Source organism: Gallus gallus, unplaced genomic scaffold (assembly GCF_016699485.2).
Source record: "Gallus gallus isolate bGalGal1 unplaced genomic scaffold, bGalGal1.mat.broiler.GRCg7b scaffold_111, whole genome shotgun sequence".
Taxonomy (NCBI): Eukaryota; Metazoa; Chordata; class Aves; order Galliformes; family Phasianidae; genus Gallus; species Gallus gallus.
Genome location: NW_024096063.1, coordinates 30,764 through 37,309, shown reverse-complemented (window position 1 = coordinate 37,309; position 6,546 = coordinate 30,764). Strand labels below are relative to the sequence as shown.

General features: G+C 60.7%; 2 long non-coding RNA genes across 2 annotated transcripts; both read left to right on the top strand.

Moving 5' to 3' along the window:
• The first annotated feature begins 3,914 nt into the window (after positions 1-3,914).
• On the top strand, positions 3,915-4,532 carry LOC121108954. Its single transcript, XR_005843628.1, has 3 exons — positions 3,915-3,953; positions 4,045-4,118; positions 4,452-4,532. It is a non-coding gene; the product is annotated as an uncharacterized LOC121108954 (long non-coding RNA).
• LOC121108953 lies at positions 4,530-5,133 on the top strand. The gene is made up of 3 exons (XR_005843627.1): positions 4,530-4,572; positions 4,718-4,825; positions 5,014-5,133. It is a non-coding gene; the product is annotated as an uncharacterized LOC121108953 (long non-coding RNA).
• Positions 5,134-6,546: the final 1,413 nt, after the last annotated feature.

The window sequence follows — 6,546 nt, the reverse complement described above, 5'->3', positions numbered from 1 at the left end:
CCCTGTATCCCCAGTTTCTCAGGTTTTTTTTTTTTTTCCTTTTCCTCTTTACTCTCTGTTAGTGTAGCACATCTGGCCCTATCTGATGTTCTGCCATTTCCTTGTGGCAGCCTCTCATGACTCTACTTCAATGACAACAAGCGGATGGCGGTCTTTTGTTGGATCAGATGCAATGGAGTCTCCTTACTGTCTCTGACACGTGCCCCTGGAAGACAGCAAAGCTCTCTGGAGAGGTTGTCTGTGCAGCAAATGGGGGCCGCAGTGCCTCCCAGCATGGAGTCCCCAGTCACTAATCAGTGCCAGGCAATGGCACCCGGCAGCTGCTCCCTGGCAGGGGCTCTCCCTCTCCTGCTGAGGTGATTCCCTTGCTTTGGCATAGAACATGTCCACCCCAGAGCCGAGTGCATCACCAAAAACATGCTGTGTTTTGGGGCCAGCAAGGTTGCCCAGCATGCAGTCTGGTCCCCAGCCCAGGGCACGTCATTCTCTGCGAGGTGACACGCCTCGCTGTGATGTCACAGTTGTTGCCTCCTACACCCCTGTGGCAGCGGTGGGAGCGGTGGCTCAGTCTCTTGCGAGAGGCGCAGGAAGAGGACCCAGAGAGAGCATTGTGTCTATCTGGAGATTTCCTGCTGTGAGGAGCGGCTGAGAGCCCTTCGAGGTGAGGTCCCTCCACCTCCCTGGACACCGTGATGCTGCCCGAGCGCATGTGTGCCTCCAGTGTCTGTTTAGGACGTGCCATCAGCACCGTCCTTGCTCTGCTGAGTGCAGCCGCCCACCATGGTTCCCCAGTACCCCAGCAAGGGGAAGGCTCTCTCCCCCTTCCCCGCCGACCACACATGTGCCAGCACAGCCCACCCCACGCTGCGGGGCTGGGTTCCTCCCAAGACGGCCGGATGCTCGGCCCTGGCTCCAAGCAACACCAGCGGCAGCTGCTCTGCTCTTTCCTTGCAGGTCTCTTTGCCTGTGTGGGCTGCGTGCCCAGAGGTACACGTCGCAGGGCCAGAGGCAGGGTGGCAAGCCCTGTCCCTGCCTGTGCGTGACTTTGCTGCTGCAGCGCCTGCAAGACCAGGAGGTGAGCTGGGGACATCCAACCACCAGTCCTTGCCCTGGCCCAGTGCCACGGTCCCGTGGGTGCCAGGCCGCGGCAGCACCACTGGCATGGCGGGCAGCTCCCCGGGAAGAAGGGCAAAGCAAAACGGGACTGATCTCTGTCCCCAGGGTGACCGAGCGCAGGCGTACTGCGAGCTGGAGCACGTCCTGCGGGAAGGGACAGCCGCCCGCCATGCGGAGTGCTGAACCGGCTGCTGGCTGAGGTGTCCCAGGACCTGACAGCAGCCCAGGTGAGGGGTCACTCCCAAGGCAAAGGGAGCCGCCTGCCCGCGCTGGTGTTCTGCTGGCAGACGGCGGTGGCTTAGCCCTTCCAAGGGAAGGCCTCAGGCAGTCTCCTGTGCCGCGTGTCACTTTTCGTGTGCCTCTTTTTCAGGGGTGCCAGACAGCGTGAGGATGGCTGCCAGCAATGTCCTGGTGGCTCTGGCCCGGACACACTTCACCTTGGTGATGGCCGAGCTCCAGGCCACCTGAAGGCCATGGGGGAGATGTCCAAGGAGTTTGTGCTCGTCACCCTGAGCAAACTGTTCACCAGCTACGGTAGAGTGCCCTCAGCCTCCTGACGTCTACGACAACCGGGGAAAGGGGTCTCTCCCCTCTGCGCGTGATCTGCGTTGAGCTGGGGGATGCAGGGCTGCAGCCCCTCCTCCCTCGCTGCTGGGGCTCTGACCGTGGCCCTCTCCTTCCCCTCTGCAGCTCCACAGTGCATCTCCTTCGTGTGTGGCTGACGCTGGCCGGCCTGCGCAGTGTGGTGGGCTGGGTGAGAGGCGGCCGGACCCTGCGCATTGCTTGTGCTGGTGAGTGCCGGCCCAGAGCAGGGGGGCTCGGGATAGCCCTTGCATCTCGCCTCGCCTGCTGCAGGCTCTCACAGGCTCTCTTTTCTCGCAGTCTCTCATCTTTTTCTTTTTTTCTTTTTAATTAATTATTCATTTGTTTTTTTGTTTGTGTTTCTTCAGTTGTGAAACAATGGCTGGAAGGAGTCAAGGTTCACTTGTGCTCCGGAAAAGCAATGCCCCTGGCCTGCCAAGGAGATCCAGCAGATCTACCAGAATCTTTCCCAGCTCTTCTGCTCTGTGCTGAGGCACTGGCAGGACTGCAAGGAGGAAAAGGTGAGCACTGCTGCATTCCCAGCCCGGGATGGCAGCGGGGACATCCGTGTCGGCAGCTCTGCCTGTGCCCAGCGGGCTGAGAACAGAAGGGTGACGAGAGGAGCGGGCTGGCTCTGCAAAGGGCCCCAGACTGGCTTTGTGCTTGGGCTGGATCTCCCTGCCAGGAAGCAGCCGCGTGTCACAGCACTGTGGCAGGGATAGCTGGAGATGAGGGTGTGGGGAAAAGCTCCCTGCCCTCCAGAGCGAGCCCATCTCCTGCTGGGCACGGGGGGTATGGGGGAGGGGAAGGGAAAGAGAAAGCCCTCCTGCAGGAAGGGCAGACCTTCAGTCTTTGATGCTGGGCCTCTGCCACCCCTCTCCAGGACAAACAGGCCGTCCTCGGGGCCGTGGCTACCATGATGGCTGTCCTCCTGCAAGAGGAGCTGCCGAGAGCACGTTGGGAGCAGCTCCTCTGGCTCGTGCGCCTGTATCAGGAGGTCCAAGACACCTGCAGGGGACCAAGGTGAGATGTTGTGCAGGGCTCAGCATGGACGTGGGGCTCGTGCAAGTGCCACGAGGGGTCAGTGGGGTGGCAGGGAGGAGCCGGGAGCCCTTGAGAAAGAAGGAATAGGTGTCCACGGGAGGTCTGAGGCTTCCTGAGCTCTTCCGTCAAGGAAGGAACAACCCGGTCAGGAGCCAGAAGGGAGCCAGGAGTCACTGGGGCCCATCCCTGGGCCTGGGAGGCTTCACCAGCACCACCACCACCACCCCACCTCCACCACCACCCCCCACCGTGGAGCTCTGGGTGCCTGAGGAGCTCTGTGCTAAAGGCCAGGGAGACCACGTCCAGTTACATCTGATGGGGAGAAGAGGGCTGCTGGGTGGGAGATGCCTGCAACCGATGCCCAAACAGGGCTCGGCTGAGAGCAGAGGGACTCTCTTGGTGCTGCTGGGAGGCGGGGACAAACCAGAACGCCTGTGCGGGAGCTCTCCCAGCGGGACAAACCATTGGGAATCAGTTCTCCGCTCCCAAGTGGCTAGATGTGGCTTCAGCCCTTTCTTCCTCTCCCGGTCTCTTGCAGAGCCTCAATATCTTCCTGGAGGCCTTAGAGGGAGTGCAATCGGTCATCCCGAAGGACAAGTTTCTGGCCATCACCAGTGCCGTGTTCTACCACGTAAGGGGAGCCTATCCTTGCGCCCAAAGCAGTTTCCCTCTTGGCTAAGTCTCAGGAGGACTCCAAGCTCCGAGCCTCTGCCGGCTGCTCAGCCTTAGCTCCTGCATGCCCGTGGCTGCTCCGGAGCCGTGTGCGTGCCCCAGGGATGCTGTGGGCCAGGCTTGTTTTGTCTGCATGTCCTCTTACCGAGTGTGCCAAGGGAGACGAGAGCTGGCAGCACAGTTTCTTTTCCATCCTCGATATCGATACAATAATTTTCTCCAATGGACCTTGTTCCCACAGCTCTCTGATGACACCAAGGAGCACAGCGAGGCGGACAGAGCAGAGCTGACCCACTGCATCCTGCTGCAGGGTAAGGAGAGGAGCTCTGGCAATGCTTGGCGGTGCCCTGGCCGAAACCTCTCTCACAAACCTCCGGAATGGGTGCGAGTTTCTTGCTAACACAGTGCGGGATTTCCTCCCCGCAGCCCGGATCTGCCCAGAGGAGACGGTCCAGTTTTCTGCAGTCACAGCTGGGCGCTGACAGGGAGGCTGGACGTGGCAGCCCTGGGTCTGCTCGGTGCTCTGGCTCGCTCTGATGGTCAGTAGGGGGTCAGAGGGTTGGGACTTCCAGGGATCCCTTTTGCCATCTGGCCTGTGCCTCCATGCATGCTTCTGCGCATCTCTTGCAGAGCCCGTGATGGCAAAGAAGCTGCCCCAGGTTGTGGAGGCTGTGCAGTGTCTGTGCAGCGACCCCAGGACCCAGGTGAGCTGATTTGGGAAAGGAAAGCGCTGTCGGGGTGGTGATGCTGCTGCCAGCACCGGCAGGGCTGGGGTGCCCAGGGAGGTGCTTGGGGCAGTGACCACATGGTCGCGATGGCTCCTCTGGGGAGAGCAGGCAGGGCGGAGCAGTCAGGCCCCTGTGCTGTGCATGGAAAGTGCACAGCCTGGTGCTAAAGGCCTGGCCCTCACCTGAGGAGCCAAGGCTTCTCCTCTGCTCTTGCTGTCTCTGCCCATGCCCGAAGGGCTGCCCCAGTGAGCACGTGGCTTCCCTTTGCCTTCTGAGCAGAAAATCAAACCCACAATTGACTCCTGACAGGTGAGGAGGGCCATTCTGCTCTTCATCAAGGATGTGCTCAGTGCTAACGCCCGGAGCTGCTCAGCCTGGGATGTGGTGGGGGCACATCTTCAGTGAGTTCAGCCGCACCGCGGGAAGAAGGGTAAGGACACCGGGCAGCATCTTCCCTTGGAGGACCCGTGCTGCTCAAAGGCTGGCACAGAAGCACCGGTGGGGCCACACCTGAGCCTCCTGAGAGGCTCCTGAGAACTCAGAGTAACCGGTGTTCCAACAACACTCTTGTGCAGGCAGCCGGAGACCTTTCTGCCCAGGAAGCCCGGGAAGAAGGAGCTCTCCAAGAGCTGTGTATGGACATCCTGGGGTCACTGGATGTCTCTGTGAGCGGGATGACCAAAGTAAGTCACCGTCTGCCCTGCTGCCGCTCCTTGGCTTCACACCACGTGTTCCTCATCCCATTCCAACACCCCCGGTCTCTCCTCAATGTGCTCTAAAGCACACAAGACTCAGGGAAATTCACAGAGTCCTCTTCATCTCTGAGCGGAGGCAGGAATGCTGACATGCTCAACCGCCTCGTTTCCTACAGCTCGTGTGGCCACGGCTGCTGCTGTACGTGGTGCCAGCCCAGTACACCGGCATGCTGATCCCGGTCTCCCGCTGCGTCCAAGCGCTGGCTGAGAGAGGGGACCTGATGGTGCGGGAGGTAAAGAGACCTGGATCCCCATTTCCTCAGCTCCATGTTCCAAGGTAGGAGCAGAAACTCCCCGGTGAGCTCTGTTGACCTGTGTTAGCACCCAGAAGGGACAGCGGAGGTGTTTGTGGCAGGGCACGTCGTGTCTGTGTCTTTCTTACTCAGCCCTTCTTTCTCCCCACAGGCCCACTGCTGACTCCCCAGACACTGCTGGCACGCCTGTTGGTGAGTAGATGCTCCAGAGGCCGGTGCCATGAGCCCCGAGGGAAAACAGCGTGGCCGAGTGTGCCAGTGCCTGCCTCACCCGCGGGGATGCCTTTCTCTTCCCGGACTTGCAGCGCCATGGGCAAAGCTGCTGGCTGCTCCTTGCCCTCCAGGGCAGAGCCAAGCTGCTTCCCTCTGGGAGAAGCTGCTGCTCTTGCTGCAGACGTGACCCTGCTTCTCCTTGCTCTCACTCAGGTGGTGGCAGGGAGCCCTTTTGCAGGCAGCGAACTCCAAGCCGCTGCCTTGCTCCTCATGCTGAACCTCCACAGCAAGATCCACAGAGCTGTGGGGGCCATGTGGGCCACTGAGATCCCCCTGCTGCTGCAGTGCCTCGAAGGTAAAGTGCTGGTGGGGAGGGAGGGGTGGAGGCAGGGAAGGGGGGGGGAGTGAAAATGGAACTCTGCAGCGTGGCAGAGGGGAAGCATTGCCTGCGGCCCCATGCTTGCTCTGCTGCTGTTCCCATTCCAGGGAGACAGCACTGAGGCCGGGGGACCTTTCCCCCCGGGGATCTGCCCATTCCAGGGCACGGATGGGTGCTTCACGTCCCTCAGACAGCAGTCTTGGAGCAGTTCTGTGCTCCTGCTGGGACAGTGTTTGTGGGGAGGGACAGGTCATTGTGAAGGGTGTGCGGGTCCCAGCTTGGCAGTGCCGAGTGCCCAGGCAAGCCTGGTTTGCAGCAGCTCTTCTTCTGTGGCTTGATCCCAAGCAAGGGTCTTTTGCTTCTTGTTGCTGTGCAGGGAAAGATGAGAGCTTCCCGGACTCTGCAGGGTGGGAGCAGCGCCTGCTAAAGGTACAGCATTGCCGGAAGGCACGGTGCAGAGAAGTGTCTGCCTGCCTCAAGGAGCCCCGTTCCATACGGGACAGGAACAGCCTCTCAAATGCTGCTGCGGAGCGGCCGCACGCCTTTGTGCTGCTGCCTCTTCCTCTTTGCCCCCCCCAGCCCATGGGGGTTTGGGCCCATAGGAGAAGAGCGGCAGGCAGCTTTAAGGCAGGGAATGCTGCGGGGAGCTGGGAGAGGGACTGTTCTTCCAGTCACCTCTCTCCAGAAGGTTGCGGCGACGCGGCAATGTGGGAAGAGGCAAAGGGCAAGGAAACATTGGCTTCTCCTCTTCTCCAACAGTTCCTGAGGGCATCATTGGGCACCATGGAGGATGAGGCCTGGAC